Consider the following 19730-nt stretch of genomic DNA (forward strand, 5'->3'; position numbering starts at 1 on the left):
GGCCGGGCGAGGAGATCGTTTGCTTGGCTGGGACGGCTCCCGCCGATCGACCGGGAGGGAGATCGTTTGCTTGGCTCACAGGCGCCTCTGCGCCGTATCGTATCAGCTAATAGCGTCGGCACACGGACCGGGCAGCGGCAGCGCTGGGCGGCTCACGGCCACGAGATCGATCGATTTCCTGTTACGGGGGTGCTTTCGTGTCATGGGGCGGACGGGATGTTCCATGTTCCTCAGGATAGGTAGATGCGCCTGCGGCATGCGCGCTCAGAGGATAGATAGATAGACCTTCTGACGACGATGTCTCTGCCCACGTGTACAGTACGCTGGTTACGGTTAGGCTGAGACGTACATCATCTCGCTTGGAGATCAGCAATGTAGCGACGCTGGGTGACCAGTGATTATCGTGCGTGCCATGCCACTCGGATGAATGAGAGGAGTAAATAGAAAAAAAAAACTCCACATTACGGGCTAGGGTTATGGAAAACTATTACTTTCTTTAATTTCCAAAAGACTATCACTATTTTGGTCCGCTGTTCCAAAAATCCTAAGTGGGCTAAGCTTTAACTTTTAATCATGATAATGATAACGTTGGCCCACCTGTAGGTCTGATGTGGCGTAAAAGTCAAGCCGGTTAACTTTGACCGTTAGGTTGGCCGTTATGACAGGTGGAGCCTAAACCACTAACTTTAAAAAAAGCAATCGGGTTTTTGAAAAAAAAAACAATCGGCAAAAAAGGAAAAAAGTAATCAGGTCCTGCTTGGCTGCCCGCGAGCTCATTCCCGCCTCGGCTAGCAGATCGCCATCTCGCCAGAAGACGCCGCACGGCCGAAAGCTGTTGTTAGAGGAAGCAAATTTGGGTGCCGCCAGATGGGGAGCCGCTGAGCCGCTCCATGGGAGCCGCCGGTCATCGGGTAACGGTGCGCAAGGCAGAGCCTCCCCAGCAAAGCGCACAAGCACACGACTGCCACGAGCGCGCACACCTATGGAGGAGAGAGGAGGCAGAGCCGACGGTGACTCCGATGGGCAACAGGCAGCGCGCAGCTCGGCGCCACGCAAGGGGCGGGCATGCCTTCATGCGGCCTAACAGTAGGCGACGACCGCCGCACTGCTCCCCGGGGAGGAGCTTGAATGCGCACACCTCATCATGCTCCTCGGCATGGCAGCCGGAGACCTCGGCCCGACAGTCATGGCCCTGGTTTCGGCATTGCACGGACCTGAAGCCGCAACACGTGGCCATGTGATTGGCGAGCTCCTCCCGCGCCCCCGGCTTGTCACGACATCAGAGTAGGTCCCGCGTGATGGCCTTCCTCCCGTCGCCGGCCAGAAGCAGGTCGCCTCCATCTCCTCGACTTGGTTGTCAATCTGATCATCGCGGCCACCATGAACGGATTATGCGGCCACTCGCACGGCCGTAGCTCCGCCAACCTCCGGGTATGGAGGTCATTGTGAGATGACTCCCCAATAACCCCCTTGGAGTTCTTCTTGGAAGCAAACTTCCTAAAGAAAGTCATCTTCTTCTTATGAACAAAATTCTGGAATTTTTAGTCCACAAAATTTTTCTAGACAAAACTTCATAAAAATGATAGCAACTACTCATAGGGATGTATAGAGGCCATAGCAAGCATTCAAACTACTTAGAACTCTAAGAATTCAACATGCAAGCTCATCTACAGCAGCACCAAGAGTAGCTAATTATTCAAAATATAAACTACTAAAACAAAAACTAATTGGACACATGGAGGAGTTACATACCAAGCAACAATTCCCCGAAAACAGTTTCAGAAACGGAGCTTCGAGCAAAGAGATCGAAATCCGCGGTTTCGGGAGCAAAACACGAGAGATGTGGGTGATAATAGTCATACTGCTTACCAACATGTCATACTTTGATTCGGCGGTATTGTTGGATGAAGCGGCCCGGACCGACATTACATGACTGCGTTCATACGACTGGTTCTACCGACGTGCTTATGCACATAGGTGGCTGGCGGGTGTCTGTTTCTCCAACTTTAGTTGAATCGAGTGTGGCTACGCCCGATCCTTGTTGAAGGTTAAAACATCACACTTGACGAAAAATCGTTGTGGTTTTGATGCATATGTAAGAACGGTTCTTGCTAGAAGCCCGTAGCAGCCACGTAAAACTTGCAACAACAAAGTAGAGAACGTCTAACTTGTTTTTTGCAGGGCTTGCTGTGATGTGATATGGTCAAGGCATGATGTGATATAAATTGTTGTATGAGATGATCATGTTTTGTAACAAAGTTATTGGCAACTGGCAGGAGCCATATGGTTGTCGCTTTATTGTATGCAATGCAATCGCCATGTAGTTGTTTTACTTTATCACTAAGCGGTAGCGATAGTCGTAGTAACAATAGTTGGCGAGACGACAGCGATGCTACGATGGAGATCAAGGTGTCGCGCCAGTTACGATGGAGATCATGACGATGCTTCGGTGATGGAGATCATGAGCACAGGATGATGATGGCCATATCATGTCACATATTTTTATTGCATGTGATGTTTATCTTTTATGCATCTTATTTTGCTTAGTACGGCGGTAGCATTATAAGATGATCCCTCACTAAATTTCAAGGTACAAGTGTTCTCCCTGAGTATGCACCGTTGCGACAGTTCGTCGTGCCGAGACACCACATGATGATCGGGTGTGATAAGCTCTACGTTCAAATACAACGGGCGCAAGCCAGTTTTGCACACGCAGAATACTCGGGTTAAACTTGACGAGCCTAGCATATGCAGATATGGCCTCGGAACACTGGAGACCGAAAGGTCGAGTGTGAATCATATAGTAGATATGATCAACACAGAGTGTTCACCATTGAAAACTACTCCATCTCACGTGATGATCGGACATGGTTTAGTTGATATGGATCACGTGATCATTTAAATGACTAGAGGGATGTCTATCTAAGTCGGAGTTCTTAAGTAATATGATTAATTGAACTTTAATTTATCATCTTAGTCCTGATAGTATTTTGCAAGTTATGTTGTAGATCAATAGCTCGCGTTATAGTTTCCCTATGTTTTTATGTGTTGCTAGAGAAAACTAAGTTGAAAGATGATAGTAGCAATGATGCGGACTAGGTCCATGATCTGAGGTGTATCCTCATTGCTGCACAGAAGAATTATGTCCTTGATGCACCGCTAGGTGACAGACCTATTGCAGGAGCAGATGCAGACATTATGAACGTTTGGCTAGCTCAAAATGATGACTACTTGATAGTTTAGTGCATCATGCTTTATGGCTTAGAACCAGAATTTCAAAAACGTTTTTGAAATGTCACGGAGCATATGAGATGTTCCAAGAGCTAAAGTTGGCATTTCAGACTCATGCCCATGTCAAGAGGTATGAGACCTCTGACAAGTACTTTGCCTAAAAGATGGAGGAGAATTACTCAACTAGTGAGCATGTGCTCAGAATGTCTGGGTACTACAATCACTTGAATCAAGTGGGAGTTAATCTTCCAGATAAGATAGTGATTGACAGAGTTCTCTAGTCACCATCACCAAGTTACTAGAACTTCGTGATGAACTATAGTATGCAAGGGATGACAAAAATGATTCCCGAGCTCTTCGTGATGCTGAAATCAACGAAGGTAGAAATCAAGAAAAAGCATCAAGTGTTGATGATTAAACAAGACCACTAGTTTCAAGAAAAGGGCAAAGGGAAAGAAAGGAAACTTCAAGAAGAATGGCAAGCAAGTTTTCACTCCCGTAAACAAGCCCAAAGCTAGACCTAAGCCTGAAACTGAGTGCTTCTACTGCAAAGGAAATGGTCAGTGGAAGTGGATTTGCCCCAAATATTTGGCGGATAAGAAGGATGGCAAAGTGAACAAAGGTATACTTGATATACATATTATTGATGTGTACCTTACTAGTGCTCATAGTAATCCCTGGGTATTTGATACTTGTTCGGTTGCTAAGGTTAGTAACTCAAAACAGGAGTTGTAGAATAAACAGAGACTAGTTTTGAGGATGAAGTGACGATGTGTGTTGGAAGTGGTTCCAAGATTGATATGATCATCATCGAGCACTCCCTATACTTTCAGGGTTAGTGTTGAACCTAAATAAATGTTATTTGGTGTTTGCGTTGAGCATGAATATGATTAGATTATGTTAATTGCAATACGGTTATTCATTTAAGACAGAGAATAATTGATATTCTGTTTACATGAATAAAAACCTTCTATGGTCATACACCAAATGTTGATGGTTTATTGAATCTCGATCGTGGTAATACACATATTCATAGTATTGCTGCCAAAAGATGCAAAGTTGATAATGATAGTGCAACTTATTTGTGGCACTGCCGTTTGAGTCATATCGGTGTAAAGGGCAGGAAGAAACTCCATGCTGATGGATTTTTGGAACCACTTGATTATGAATCATTTGATGCTTGCGAACCGTGCCTTATGGGCAAGATGACTAAAACTCTGTTCTCCGGAACAATGGAACGAGCTAGTGACTTATTGGAAATAATACATACCGATGTATGCGATCTAATGAGTGTGCTCGTGGCGGGTATCCTTATTTTCTGACCTTCACAGATGATTTGAGCAGATATGGGTATATCTAATTAATGAAACACAAGTATGAAAATTTTGAAAAGTTCAAAGAATTTCAGAGTGAAGTGGAGAATCGTCGTAACAAGAAAATAAAGTTCCTACGATCTGACCGTAGAGGAGAATATTTGAGTTACGGGTTTGGACTTCATTTAAAACAACATGGAATAGTTTCACAGCTCACGCCACCTGGAACACCACAACGTACTGGTGTGTCCGAATATCGTAACCGCACTTTATTGGATATGGTGCGATCTATGATGTCTCTTACCGATTTACCACTATCGTTTTGGGGTTATGCATTAGAGACAGCTACATTCACATTAAACATGGCACTATCGAAATCCGTTGAGACGACGCCTTATGAAGTGTGGTTTGGCAAGAAACCAAAGTTGTCGTTTCTTAAAGTTTTGGGCTGCGATGCTTATGTGAAAAAGCTTCAACCTGATAAGCTCGAACCCAAATCGGAGAAGTGCATCTTCATAGGATACCCAAACTGTTGGGTACACCTTCTATCACAGATCCGAAGGCAAGATATTCGTTGCTAAGAATGGATCCTTTCTAGAGAAGGAGTTTCTCTTGAAAGAAGTGAGTGGGAGGAAAAGTAGAGCTTGATGAGGTAATTGTACCTTCTCCCGAATTGGAAAGTAGTTCATCACAGAAATTAGTTCCAGTGATTCCTACACCAATCAGTGACGAAGCTAATGATGATGATCATGAAACTTCAGATCAAGTTACTACAGAACCTTGTAGGTCTTCCAGAGTACAGTCCGCACCAGAGTGGTATGGTAATCCTATTCTGGAAGTCATGCTACTAGACCATGATGAACCTACGAACTATGAGGAAGTGATGATGAGCCTAGATTCCGCGAAATGGCTTGAGGCCATAAAATCTGAGATAGGATCCATGTATGAGAACAAAGTGTGGACTTTGGTGGACTTGCCCGATGATCGGCAAGCCATAGAAAATAAATGGATCTTGAAGAGGAAGACAGACGTTGATAGTAGTGTTACTATCTACAAAGCTCGACTTGTCGGAAAAAGGTTTTCGACAAAGTTCAAGGTGTTGACTACAATGAGCTTTTCTCAACTGTAGCGATGCTTAAAACCGTCTGAATCAAGTTAGCAGTTGCCATATTTTATAAAATCTGGCAAATGGATGTCAAAACCGCATTCCTTAAATGGATATTTTTTAAAGAAGAGTTGTATATGATGCAACCAAAAGGTTTTGTCGATCCTAAAGGTACTAACAAGGTGTGCAAGCTCCAGCGATCCATCTATGGACTGGTGCAAGCATCTCGGAGTTGAAATATACACTTTGATGAGTTGATCAAAGCATATAGTTTTATACAGACTTGCAGTGAAGCCTGTATTTACAAGAAAGTGAGTGGGAGCACTACAGCCTTTCTGATAAGTATATGTGATTGACATATTGTTGATCGGAAATAACGTAGAATTTTCTGGAAAGCATAAAGGAGAGTTTGAAAGGCGATTTTTCAAAGAAAGACCTCAGTGAAGCTTCTTATATATTGGGCATCAAGATCTATAGAGATAGATCAAGATGCTTGATAAGTTTTTTCAATGAATACATACCTTGACAAGTTTTTGAAAGAGTTCAAAATGGACCAGTCAAAGAAGGAGTTATTGTCTGTATAACAAGGTGTGAAGTTGAGTAAGACTCAAAACCCCAGCAGAAAATAGAAAGAGAATGACAGTCATTCCCTATGCCTCAGCCATATGTTCTATAAATTATGCTATGTTGTGTACCAGATCTATTATGTACCTTGCCATGAGTTTGTCAAAGGGGTACAATAGTAATCTAGGAGTACATCACTGTACATCGGTCAAAATTATCCTTAGTGAGGACTAAGGAAATATTTCTCGGTTATGGGGGTGATAAAGAGTTCATTGTAAAGAGTTACGTTGATGTAAGCTTTTACACCGATCCAGATGACTCTAAGTCTCAATCTAGATACATATTGAAAGTGGGAGCAATTAGCTGGAGTAACTCCATGCAGAGCATTGTAGACATAGAATATTTGCAAAGTACATACGACTCTGAATGTGACAGACCCGTTGACTAAACCTCTCTCATGAGAAAAACATGATCACACCTTAGTACTCATTGGGTGTTAATGACAAAGCGATGTGAAATAGATTACTGACTCTAGTAAACCTTTTGGGTGTTGATCACATGGCGATATGAACTATGGGTGTTAATCACATACAGATGTGAACTATTGGTGTTAAATCACATGGCGATGTGAACTAGATTATTGACTCTAGTGCAAGTGGGAGACTGAAGGAAATATGCCCTAGAGGCAATAATAAAGTTATTATTTATTTCCTTATATCATGATAAATGTTTATTATTCATGCTAGAATTGTATTAACCGGAAACTTAGTACATGTGTGAATAGATAGACAAAACATAGTGTCCCTAGTATGCCTCTACTTGACTAGCTCGTTAGTCAAAGATGGTTATGTTTCCTAACCATAGACATGTGTTGTCATTTGATGAGTGGGATCACATCATTAGGAGAATGATGTGATGGACAAGACCCATTTGTTAGCTTAGCATTATGATCATTACAGTGTTATTGCTACTGCTTTCTTCATGACTTATACATGTTCCTCAGACTATGAGATTATGCAACTCTTGAATACCGGAGGAACATCGTGTGTGCTATAAAATGTCACAATGTTACTGGGTGATTATAAAGATGCTCTACAGGTGTCTCCGAAGGTGTTTGTTGGGTTGGCAAAGATCGAGATTAGGATTTGTCACTCCGTGTTTCGGAGAGGTATCTCTGGGCCCTCTCGGTAATGCTCATCACTATAAGCCTTGTAAGCAATGTGACTAATGAGTTAGTTGCGAGATAAAGTATTACGGAATGAGTAAAGAGACTTGCCGGTAACGAGATTGAACTAGGTATGATGATACCGGCGATCGAATCTCGGGCAAGTAACATACCGATGACAAAGGGAACAACGTACTTGTTATGCGGTTTGACCGATAAAGATCTTCGTAGAATATGTAGGATCCAATATGAGCATCCAGGTTCCGCTATTGGTTATTGAACGGAGATGTGTCTCGGTCATGTCTACATAGTTCTCGAACCCGTAGGGTCCGCACGCTTAACGTTTGATGATGATTTGTATTATGAGCTATGTGTTTTGATGACCGAAGTTTGTTCAGAGTCCCGGATGAGATCACGGACATGAGAGGAGTCTCGAAATGGTCGAGACGTAAATATCGATATATTGGAAGGCTATATTCGGACATCGGAAAGGTTTCGGGTGATTCGGGTATTTTTCGGAGTACCATGTAGTTATTTGAATTTACTGGGAGAAGTAATGGGCCTTATTGGGCCATACGGTAAATAGATGAGGCAAGCCAAGGGGAGGTGGCTCCCCCCATGGGTCCGAATTGGACTAGGGGAAGGGGGCGGCGCCCCCTAGCCATTTCCTACCCCCTCTCTCCTTCCTTCTCTCCTACTCCTAAAAGGGAAAGGATTCCTAGGACTTGGAAGTCCTAGTAGGACTCCATACACTTGGCGCGCCCCTAGGTGCCGGCCTCTCTCCCTCCCTCCTTTATATACGGGGGCAGGGGGCACCCCAAAGACACACAAGTTTCTCTTAACCGTGTGCGGTGCCCCCCTCCACAGTTACACACCTCGATCATACCATCGTAGTGCTTAGGCGAAGCCCTGCGCCGGTAGCGTAATCATCACCGTCGCCACACCATCGTGCTGACGGAACTCACCCTCGTCTTCAACTGGATCAAGAGCACGAGGGACGTCATCGAGCTGAACGTGTGCTGAATGCGGATGTGTCGTACGTTCGGTACTTGATCGGTTGGATCATGAAGAAGTTCGACTACATCAACTGCGTTATTGAAATGCTTTCGCTTTCGGTCTACTAGGGTACGTGGACACACTCTCCCCTCTCGTTGCTATGCATCACCTAGATAGATCTTGCGTGAACGTAGAAATTTTTTGAAATTACTGCGTTCCCCAACAACGTATAACTAAGGATATTCCGAAATTTAATCTCAATAGGATTCTTGATTTTGATCTTGAGGAAATTTATATGTTTTGTGTGGTAAATTGCATTGAGAATCCTTATATTGCTAACTATCTAAAGACAAGAAAAAAATAGAGCATGAAGAGAGTACTAATGAAAGGGAAAATATTTCCCAATACCCTCCTAGTGTTTATTATGATAAATCAGGTAACGAGGAGGAGCTTGCTATCCAATCAATCTCTTCAACAAGATGCTCAAAAAAAGATTAAACCCACACATGAGGTGGTGAAGAAGAAAAAGTAGAGGTAAAAAGGTAACTCTCCCAAGTAATATTGCTCCTATCACCATTGTGCCTCATGAAAGTGAATCAAATATGTTGATGGAGGATGATGATATTGAGTATTATTTTGTGATGCCTACTACTTGTTGTGATGATTATGATTGGGAAGACAATGATGTCTCTTATGACCTTGAAGATCTTTTTGGTACTTGCCTGGAAGAATATGATAATAATGTTTTCTATACTATTGGTGCCATTCATGCTATTGATAAGAATGATTATGATGATATGCAAAACCACAAGCTTGGGGATGCTATGTTTGATGAGTATGAAATGTTTGAAGATTTATTTGCTGAAAATAATGCTTGTTCCAAGCTTGGGGATGCTTTGCATACTGAATATGATCCTTTGATTCCTTCTACTTTTGATAAGAAAATTTATTATGATGATAGCATGCCTCCTATTTATGATGATTACAATGATGAAAGTGGGTTTGGAAGAGTGAAAACTTTAGGTAGCAATGATCCCACTATTTTGGAGGGTGTTGAATCTTATTACAATATTGATGAAAGTGGATTTGGAGAGGTCATGACTTTATTTAGTGATACATCCACTATTTTGGAAGAGGTTTCAATTGACTATTATGAGAACAAAGTTGCTACTTATGATGATTATTTTGATGACATGTATGCCATAAAGAGTGATAAATCTTCTATGTTTATGGATCATGAAAAAAATGCTTTATGTGATGGTTATATGGATGAATCTATTCATGATGCTACTGAAAATTATTATGAGAGAGGAACTTATGATTCATGATGCTCTTGTAATGTTTCAATCTTTATCTTTTATGCAAGCATCATTGAATTCATCATGCCTAGCTAAAAGGCATTAAAGAAAAGTGTTTGTTGGGAGACAACCCAACACTTTTACCTACTGTTTTTGTGTGTTAACATGATTAGGCCAATGTAGTAATCATGTTTTATTGTTTTTGTTTCAATAAAGTGCCAAGTAAAGCCTTTGGGATCATGTTGGGTGGTAGTTGATTTGATCTTGCTGAAAAACAAAAACCTTTGCGCTCACGAAAATAACTCTCATTTTAAAAGAAGAGTGTTTCTGAATTGATTATTTTTGCAGAAGATTAATATACAAATTTCTCACCTGGTCCAACTTTTTTCATATAAGTATGGTTTGAGTACAGATTACTACAGACTTTTCTGTTTTTGACAGATTCTGTTTCCAATGCATAGTTTGCTTGTTTCCTTGTTTCTATGGATTATATTGCTCAATATAAATTGTAGAAATGATATGCTACAGTAGGCATTGTGTGGAAAAAAATATGAATCTTGACTTTGACAGTACCAAAGTGAAATGGTTTGCACTTTATCATACTAAACTATCTGACAAAGTTCCGTTAAGTTTTGTGTGATTGAAGTTTTCAAGTTTTGGGTGAGATGTCGATACGAGGAGAATAAGGAGTGATAAAACCCTAAGATTGGGGATGCCCAAGGCACCCAAAGTTAATATCCAAGTAAGATCCAAGCAACTAAGCTTGGGGATGCCCCGGAAGGCATCCCCTCTTTCGTCTCCAACATTATCGGTAATCTCACTTGGAGCTATGTTTTCATTCATCGCATGATATGTGTTTTCTTGGAGCGTCATTTTATTTTGTTAGGATTTGCTTGATGTTATTTATAATTATGTTTTGCGTCTTTCTTTTCAATAAAAATGTCAAGTATAGCCTTTGCCATGCTTATCTTGCAAGTATAAGAGTTGTTGTTTCAAAACAGAAAGTTTATCGATGTTGCAATAATTCCCTAGAAAATTTAGAATGTGATAACTAGACGAAACTTTTTGCAAAATAAGCTCTGATAAATTTCCTGCAGTGTGGTATTTTTCTCATAATTTTTGTAGTTAGGTAAGTATGATGAATCTTTCATTCTTTACAGATTGTATTGTTTTGGCAGATTGTTGTTATGGTTGCATTGACTGCATATGTTTGCTTGTTTAATGATTCTATTTGAGGACAGGAGTATTAAATATGCAGAGGCATTTAGTATGCAATGTTGAATAATAATTTTAGTAATTTCCTAAAGTAGAGAATGATAAGGTTTTGCATTGATTTATACTAACTTATCTCACGAGTTCTTGTTGAGTTTTGTGTGTATGAAGTTTTTGAGATTTAGGGAAACCGTGACATGAGAGGAATTAAGGAGACACAAAAGCTCAAGCTTGGGGATGCCCAAGGCATCCCAAACTAATATCCCAAGTAGTCTCAAGCATCTAAGCTTGGGGATGCCCCGGTAGGCATCCCACCTTTCTTCTTCAACAATTATCGGTTAGTATCGGTTGAGCCTAAGTGTTTGCTTCTTCACATGAGTTGTGCTATGCTTGGAATGTCATTTTGTTTTGTTTTGCTTGCTGTTTTAATAAATTATTTAGATATGAAAGTTTTTTAAATAACAGAGAGTCCTCGAATAGTTGCCAGGGAGGCTAAGTAAGCGGCACTCACATCCGGTCAACGAATCTCTTTTCTATGGATTTGCTCTAGTGCTTCACTTATATCCTATGAGTAAACCGTTGAATAAATTGGATGTCATGAAGTTGAAATCATATCATGCCTAGTAGTGGCTTCACATTGGGTTTAGAAAGTGAAAGCTTTTGAAGCTTGACAATCACAATATTGGTCATACAAGCAATTCATGAATAATTAGTATAAGGAAGAGAACTTTCACATGCAAATACACTATCTTGGAAATCTTTTGTGATCGTGAGCCCCCATCAAAATATTTATGCCAAAATTGTTGACATTGGACAAGGAAGACAACATAATTATTTATGTTTGTTCATATTCACATAGAAGTTATATTGTCATAGATCCTTCAACATGTGGTGCTTGCTCTAGCAATTTGTTCATCAACATCGTGAGCCCCCATCAGATTCAACAATATTATGTTGTCTTACTCTAGCAATTTGTTCATCAAGAAATTCACCTAGTGGTAGATCATCATCAAGAAAGATACTAGCATCATCATGAGTAGCATTCATAGAAGAAGTAGCATCATTAACAACTTGTGACATATCAGAATTAATAGCATGTGGTGGTGTTGCAAGTTTACTTATAACAGAAGGTTCTAAAGCAGAGCTGGATGGCAGTTCCTTACCTCCCCTCGTTATAGAGGAAAAAATCTTAGTCTTAGCATCCTTCAGATTCTTCATAGTGACAATATGATAATAATCCCAAGTGACTCAACAAATATAACTATGCTCCCCGACAACGGTGCCAAAAAAGGTCTTGATAACCCACAAGTATATGGGATCACAATAGTTTTTTAGGGTAGAGTATTCAACCCAAATTTATAGATTGGACACAAGGGAGCCAAAGAATTCTTGCAAGTATTAGCAGCTGAGTTGTCAATTCAACCACACCTGGAGATTAATTATCTGCAGCAAAGTGATCAGTAGCACAGTAATATGATAGTTTTGATAGTAGTAGCAACAACAATAGTAACGGTAACAGTGATAGCAATGGTTTTGTAGCAGTAATGATAGCAGTAGCAGCAATAGTAACTTAGCAAGAATAATGTAAGGCAAATTCGTAGGCATTGGATCGGTGATTCATTGGATGATATTCATCACGAGACAGTCATAACCTAGGGAGATACGGCACTAGCTCCAGTTCCTAAATATAATGTAGGCATGTATTCCGTAAATAGTCATACATGCTTATGGAAAGAACTTGCATGCCATCTCTTGTTCTACCCTCCCGTGGCAACGGGGTCCTATTGGAAAGTAAGGGATATTAAGGCCTCCTCTTAATAGAGAATCAGAACAAAGCATTAGCACACAGTGAATACATGAACTCCTCAAACTATGGTCATCACCGGGAGTGGTCCCGACTATTGTCACTCCAGGCTTGCCGGATCATAACACGTAGTAGGTGACTATAACATGCAAGATCGGATCTAGAACATGGATATAATGGTGATAACATAAACGCTTCAGATCTAAAATCATGGCACCCGGGCCCAAAGTAACAAGCATTAAGCATGGCAAAGTCATAGCAACATCAATCTCAGAACATAATGGATACTTGGGATCAAGCCCTAACAAAACTAACTCGATTACATGATGAATTTCATCCAACTCCTCACCGACCAGTGAACCTACGAAGGAATTACTCACTCTCGGTGGGGAGCATCATGGAATTGGCAATGGAGAAGGGTTGGTGATAACGAAGATCGAAGATCCCCCTCTCCGGAGCCCCAAATGAACTCCAGATATGGCCTCCCGATGAAGAACATGAGACATCGGTGGCTCCGTCTCGTGAAACATGATGATTATTTCTCCCTGATTTTTTTTCTAGAAAAATAGGATTTTATAGCGTTGATTTCAGGGTCTGTGTGGCCACCAGGTGTGGACAACCCACCTGGGCGCTTGGAGGGGGTGGCGTGCCTTGGTGGGTTGTGCCCACCCAGGTGCCCTGATACGTCCATTTTGCATCATGATTTTATATCAATATTTATTGCATTATGGCCTGTTATTACACATTATATCTCAATACTTATTGCTATTCTCTCTTATTTTACAAGGTTTACCATGAAGAGGGGGAATGCCGGCAGCTGGAATTCTGGCTGGAAAATGAGCAAATGTTGGAAACCTATTCTGCACAACTCCAAAAGACCTGAGACTCCATGAAACAACTTTTCAGATTTAATAAGATTTTTTGGGCAAAAGAAATAGGCCAGGGGGCCCACACCCTGTCCAGGATACAGCCCCCCTATAGGGCGCGCCCCTATCTCCTGGGCCCCCTGGTGGGCTTCCGGCGTCCATCTTCTGCTATATGAAGGGTTTGTCCTGGAAAAAATCATGGGCAAGCTTACGAGACGAAACTCCGCCGCCACGAGGCGGAACCTTGGCGGAATCAATCTAGGGCTCTAGCGGAGCTGTTCTGCCGGGGACACTTCCCTCCGGGAGGGGGAAATCATCACCAACATCATCACCAACGATCCTCTCATCGGGAGGGGGTCAATCTCCATCAACATCTTCACCAGCACCATCTCCTCTCAAAACCCTAGTTCATCTCTTGTATCCAATCTTGTATCAAAACCACAAATTGGTACCCGTGGGTTGCTAGTAGTGTTGATTACTCCTTGTAGTTGATGCTATTTGGTTTACTTGGTGGAAGATCATATGTTCAGATCCTTTATGCATATTATTACCCCTCTGATTATGAACATGAATATGCTTTGTGAGTAGTTACGTTTGTTCCTGAGGACATGGGTGAAGTCTTGCTATTTCATGTGAATTTGGTATTCATTCGATATGTTGATGAGATGTATGTTGTCTCTCCTCTAGTGGTGTTATGTGAACGTCGACTACATGACACTTCACCATTATTTGGGCCTAGAGGAAGGCATAGGGAAGTAATAAGTAGATGATGGGTTGCTAGAGTGACAGAAGCTTAAACCCTAGTTTATGCGTTGCTTCGTTAGGGGTTGATATGGACCCATATGTTTAATGTTGTGGTTAGGTTTACCTTAATACTCCGTTTTGTAGTTGCGGATGCTTGCAATAGGGGTTAATCATAAGTGGGATGCTTGTCCATGTTAGGGCAGCACCCAAGTACCGGTCCACCCACATATCAAATTATCAAAGTACCAAACGTGAATCTTATGAACGTGATGAAAACTAGCTTGACGATAATTCCCAATGTGTCCGCGGGAGCTCCTTCTTCATTATTAGAGTTTTTCCAGGCTTATCCTTTGCTACATAAAGGATTGGGCCACCTTGCTGCACTTTATTTACTTTATTTACTTTTTTGCTCGCTACTATTTATCTTATCACAAAACTATCTATCACTTACTATTTCAGTGCTTGCAGAGAAAACCTTACTGAAAATCGCTTATCATTTCCTTCTGCTCCTCGTTGGCTTCGACACTCTTACTTATCGAAAGGACTACGATAGATCCCCTATACTTGTGGGTCATCAAGACTCTTTTCTGGCGCTGTTGCCGGGGAGCGTAGCGCTCTTGGTGAGTGGAACTTGGTAAGGAAACATTTATATAGTGTGCTGAAATTTTCTGTTACTTGTCACTATGGAAACTAATCCTTTGATGGGATTGTTTTGGGGTATCTTCACCCCAACCAGAAGATCCAATAGATGATCCTCAACCTACTGAACCTTATGAAAATATTCACTTTGAGATTCCTTCGGGTATGATAGAGAAACTGCTAGCTAATCCTTTTGCAGGAGATGGAACATTGCATCCCGACTTACACCTTATCTTTGTGGATGAAGTTTATGGATTATTTAAGCTTGCAGGTATTCCCAACGATGTTGTCAAAAGGAAGGTCTTCCCTTTATCTTTGAAGGGAGAGGCAATGACATGGTATATGCTATGTGATGATACGAGATATTGGAACTATAAGCGTTTGAAGTTGGAATTTCACCAGAAGTTCTATCCTATGCATCTTGTTCATCGTGATCGTAATTACATATATAATTTCTGGCCTCACGAAGGAGAAAGCATCGCTCAAGCTTGGGGGAGGCTTAAGTCAATGTTATATTCATGCCCCAATCATGAGCTCTCTCGGGAAATGATCATTCAGAATTTTTATGCTCGGCTTTCTCTTGATAATCGCAACCTGCTCGATACTTCTTGTGCTGGTTCCTATATGCTGAAGACTATTGATTTCAAATGGGACTTATTTGAAAGAATTAAATGCAACTCTGAAGATTGGGGTTCCGACGATCGTAAGGAGTCAGGTATGACACCTAAGTTCGATTGTGTTAAATCTTTTATGGATACGGATGCTTTCCGTGGATTTAGCTCTAAGTATGGACTTGACTCTGAGATAGTAGCTACTTTTTTTGAAACTTTTGCTACTCATGTTGATCTCCCTAAAGAGAAGTGGTTTAAATATAATCCTCCTGTTGAAGTTAAAGTAGTTGCACCTATTACAGTCAAAGAGAAGACTATTACATATAGTGATCCTATTATTCCTACTACTTATGTTGAAAACCCCCTTTTCCTGTTAGGATAAAAGATCATGCTAAAGCTTTGACTGTTGTTCGTAAGAGTAATACTAGGACTTATACACCTCCTGAGGAAATTAATGTTGAACCTGGTATTGCTATGATTAAAGATCTTTTGGATGAGGATTTAGATGGGCATGTTACCTCTTTCTTGGGTGAAACTGCTAATATTGCCAGACCCGATACTAAGACACGTAGGCCTGTTGTAGGCACACCTGTTATTTCTGTTAAAATAGGAGATCATTGTTATCATGGTTTATGTGATATGGGTGCTAGTACTAATGCGATACCTTATGATCCTTATAAAGAAATTATGCATGATATTGCACCTATTGAATTAGAAGACATTGATGTTACTATTAAGCTTGCCGATAGGGACACCATTAATCCTATTGGGATTGTTAGAGATGTTGAAGTCTTGTGTGGGAAGATTAAATACCCTGCTGATTTTCTTGTTCTTGGTTCCCCACAAGATGATTTTTGTCCCATTATTTTTGGTAGACCCTTCTTGAATACTACTAGTGCTAAGATTGATTGTAAGAGGAAGGTTGTCACTGTTGGCATAGACGGTACGTCTCATGAGTTTAATTTTGCCAAGTTTAGTAGACAACATCGTGAAAAGGAACCATCTAGTAGGGATGAAATTATTGGTCTTGCTTCCATTGCTGTTCCTCCAACTGATCCGTTAGAACAATATTTGCTAGACCATGAAAACGATATGTTTATGAAGGAAAGGGAAGAAATAGACGAAGTGTTCCTTAAACAAGAACCTATGTTGAAACATAACCTTCCCGTTGAAATTCTTGGGGATCCCCCTCCACCCAAGGGTGATCCCGTGTTTGAACTCAAACCGTTACCTGATAATCTTAAGTATGCTTATCTTGATGAAAAAGAAATATATCCTGTTATTATTAGTGCTAACCTTTCAGAGAAAGAAGAAGAAAGATTATTGAAAACTCTGAAGAAGCACCGAGCTGCTATTGGATATACTCTGGATGATCTTAAGGGCATTAGTCCCACATTATGCCAACACAAAATTTCAGTGGAGAAAGATGCCAAACCAGTTAGAGATCCTCAAAGACGATTAAATCCCAAAATGAAGGAAGTGGTAAGAAAGGAGATACTAAAGCTCCTTGAGGCAGGTATTATTTATCCCGTTGCTGATAGTGAATGGGTAAGCCCTGTCCATTGTGTCCCTAAAAAGGGAGGTATTACCGTTGTTCCTAATGATAAAGATGAATTGATCCGGCAAAGAATTATTACAGGCTATAGGATGGTAATTGATTTTCGTAAGTTAAATAAAGCTACTAAGAAAGATTATTACCCTTTACCTTTTATTGATCAAATGCTAGAAAGGCTATCCAAACACACACATTTTTGCTTTCTAGATGGTTATTCTGGCTTCTCTCAGATACATGTATCAGCGGGGGATCAATCTAAAACTACTTTTACTTGCCCTTTTGGTACTTTTTCCTATAGACGTATGCCTTTTGGTTTATGTAATGCACCTGCTACCTTTCAAAGATGCATGATGGCTATATTTTCTGATTTTTGTGAAAAGATTTGTGAGGTATTCATGGATGACTTCTCCGTCTATGGATCCTCCTTTGATGATTGTTTGAGCAACCTTGATCGAGTTTTGCAGAGATGCGAAGACACTAGTCTTGTCCCGAATTGGGAAAAGTGTCACTTTATGCTTAATGAAGGCATTTTCTTGGGGCACAAGATCTCTGAGAGAGGTATTGAAGTTGATAAAGCCAAAGTTGATGCTATTGAAAAGATGCCATGTCCCAAGGACATAAAAGGTATAAGAAGTTTCATGGGTCACGCCGGTTTTTATAGGAGGTTCATTAAGGACTTTTCTAAAATCTCTAGGCCTCTGACTAATTTATTGCAAAAAGATATTCCTTTTGTCTTTGATGATGATTGTGTAGAAGAATTTGAAACACTTAAGAAGGCTTTGATCACTGCACCTATTGTCCAGCCACCTGATTGGAATTTACCTTTTGAAATTATGTGTGATGCTAGTGATTATGCTGTAGGTGCTGTTTTAGGGCAAAGAGTTGATAAGAAATTGAATGTTATCCATTATGCTAGCAAGACTCCTGATACTGCCCAGAGAAATTATGCTACTACTGAAAAAGAATTCTTACAGTTGTGTTTGCATGTGATAAGTTTAGACCTTATATTGTTGATTCCAAAGTTACTATTCACACTGATCATGCCGCTATTAAATATCTTATGGAAAAGAAAGATTCTAAGCCTAGACTCATTAGATGGGTTCTCTTGCTCCAAGAATTTGACTTGCATATTACTGATAGAAAGGGAGCCGAGAACCCCGTTGCAGACAACTTATCTAGGTTAGAGAATGTTCTTGATGACCCACTGCATATTAATGAAAGTTTTCCTGATGAACAATTAGCGGTTGTCAATGCTTCTCGTACTGCCCCTTGGTATGCTGATTATGCTAATTACATTGTTGCTAAATATATACCGCCTAGTTTCACATACCAGCAAAAGAAAAGGTTCTTTTATGATTTAAGACATTACTTCTAGGATGATCCACACCTCTATAAAGAAGGAGTAGATGGTATTATTAGACGTTGTGTGCCTGAGCATGAACAGGAACAAATCCTGCGCAAGTGTCACTCTGAATCCTATGGAGGACACAACGCTGGAGATAGAACTGCACACAAGGTACTACAATATGGTTTTTATTGGCGTACTCTTTTCAAAGATGCTCGTAAGTTTGTCTTATCTTGTGATGAATGTCAAAGAATAGGTAACATTAGTAGACGTCAAGAAATGCCTATGAATTATTCTCTTGTTATTGAACCGTTTGATGTTTGGGGCATTGATTATATGGGACCTTTTACTGCCTCCAATGGTTATACACATATTTTAGTTGCTGTTGATTACGTTACTAAGTGGGTAGAAGCTATTCCAACTAGTAGTGCTCATCATAACACTTCTATTAAAATGCTTAAAGAAGTTATTTTCCCGAGGTTTGGAGTCCCTAGATATCTTATGACTGATGGTGGTTCACACTTTATTCATGGTGCTTTCCGTAAGATGCTCGCTAGGTATGATGTCAATCATAGAATCGCATCTCCTTATCACCCGTAGTCTAGTGGTCAAGTAGAGTTGAGCAATAGAGAGCTCAAGTTAATTTTGCAAAAGACTGTGAATAGATCTAGAAAGAATTGGTCCAAAAAACTTGATGATGCACTATGGGCCTATAGAACTACATACAAAAATCCTATGGGTATGTCTCCATATAAGATGGTTTATGGAAAAGCATGTCATTTACCTCTTGAACTTGAACATAAAGCATATTGGGCTGTTATAAAGAGCTCAATTATGACTTCAAACTTGCCGGTGAGAAGAGGTTGTTTGATATTAGCTCACTTGATGAATGGAGAACCCAAGCATATGAGAATGCTAAGCTTTTCAAAGAAAAAGTCAAACGCTAGCATGATAAGAGGATACAAAAGCGTGAGTTTAGCGTAGTAGATTATGTGTTATTGTTCAATTCTCGTTTAAGATTTTTTGCAGGAAAACATCACTCAAAATGGGAAGGTCCCTACGTTATCGAGGAGGTCTATCGTTCTGGGGCTATAAAAACCAACAACTTTGAAGGCACAAATCCGAGGGTGGTAAACGGTCAAAGAATTAAGCATTATATTTCAGGTAATCCTATCAATGTTGAAACTAATATTATTGAAACCATAACCCCCGAGGAATACATAAGAGACACTTTCCAGAAGGTTCCAGACTCCGAAAAGGCATAGGTACGTGGTACGGTAAG

This window comes from Triticum aestivum, chromosome 3B (genome assembly GCF_018294505.1).
Source record: "Triticum aestivum cultivar Chinese Spring chromosome 3B, IWGSC CS RefSeq v2.1, whole genome shotgun sequence".
NCBI classification, from domain to species: domain Eukaryota; kingdom Viridiplantae; phylum Streptophyta; class Magnoliopsida; order Poales; family Poaceae; genus Triticum; species Triticum aestivum.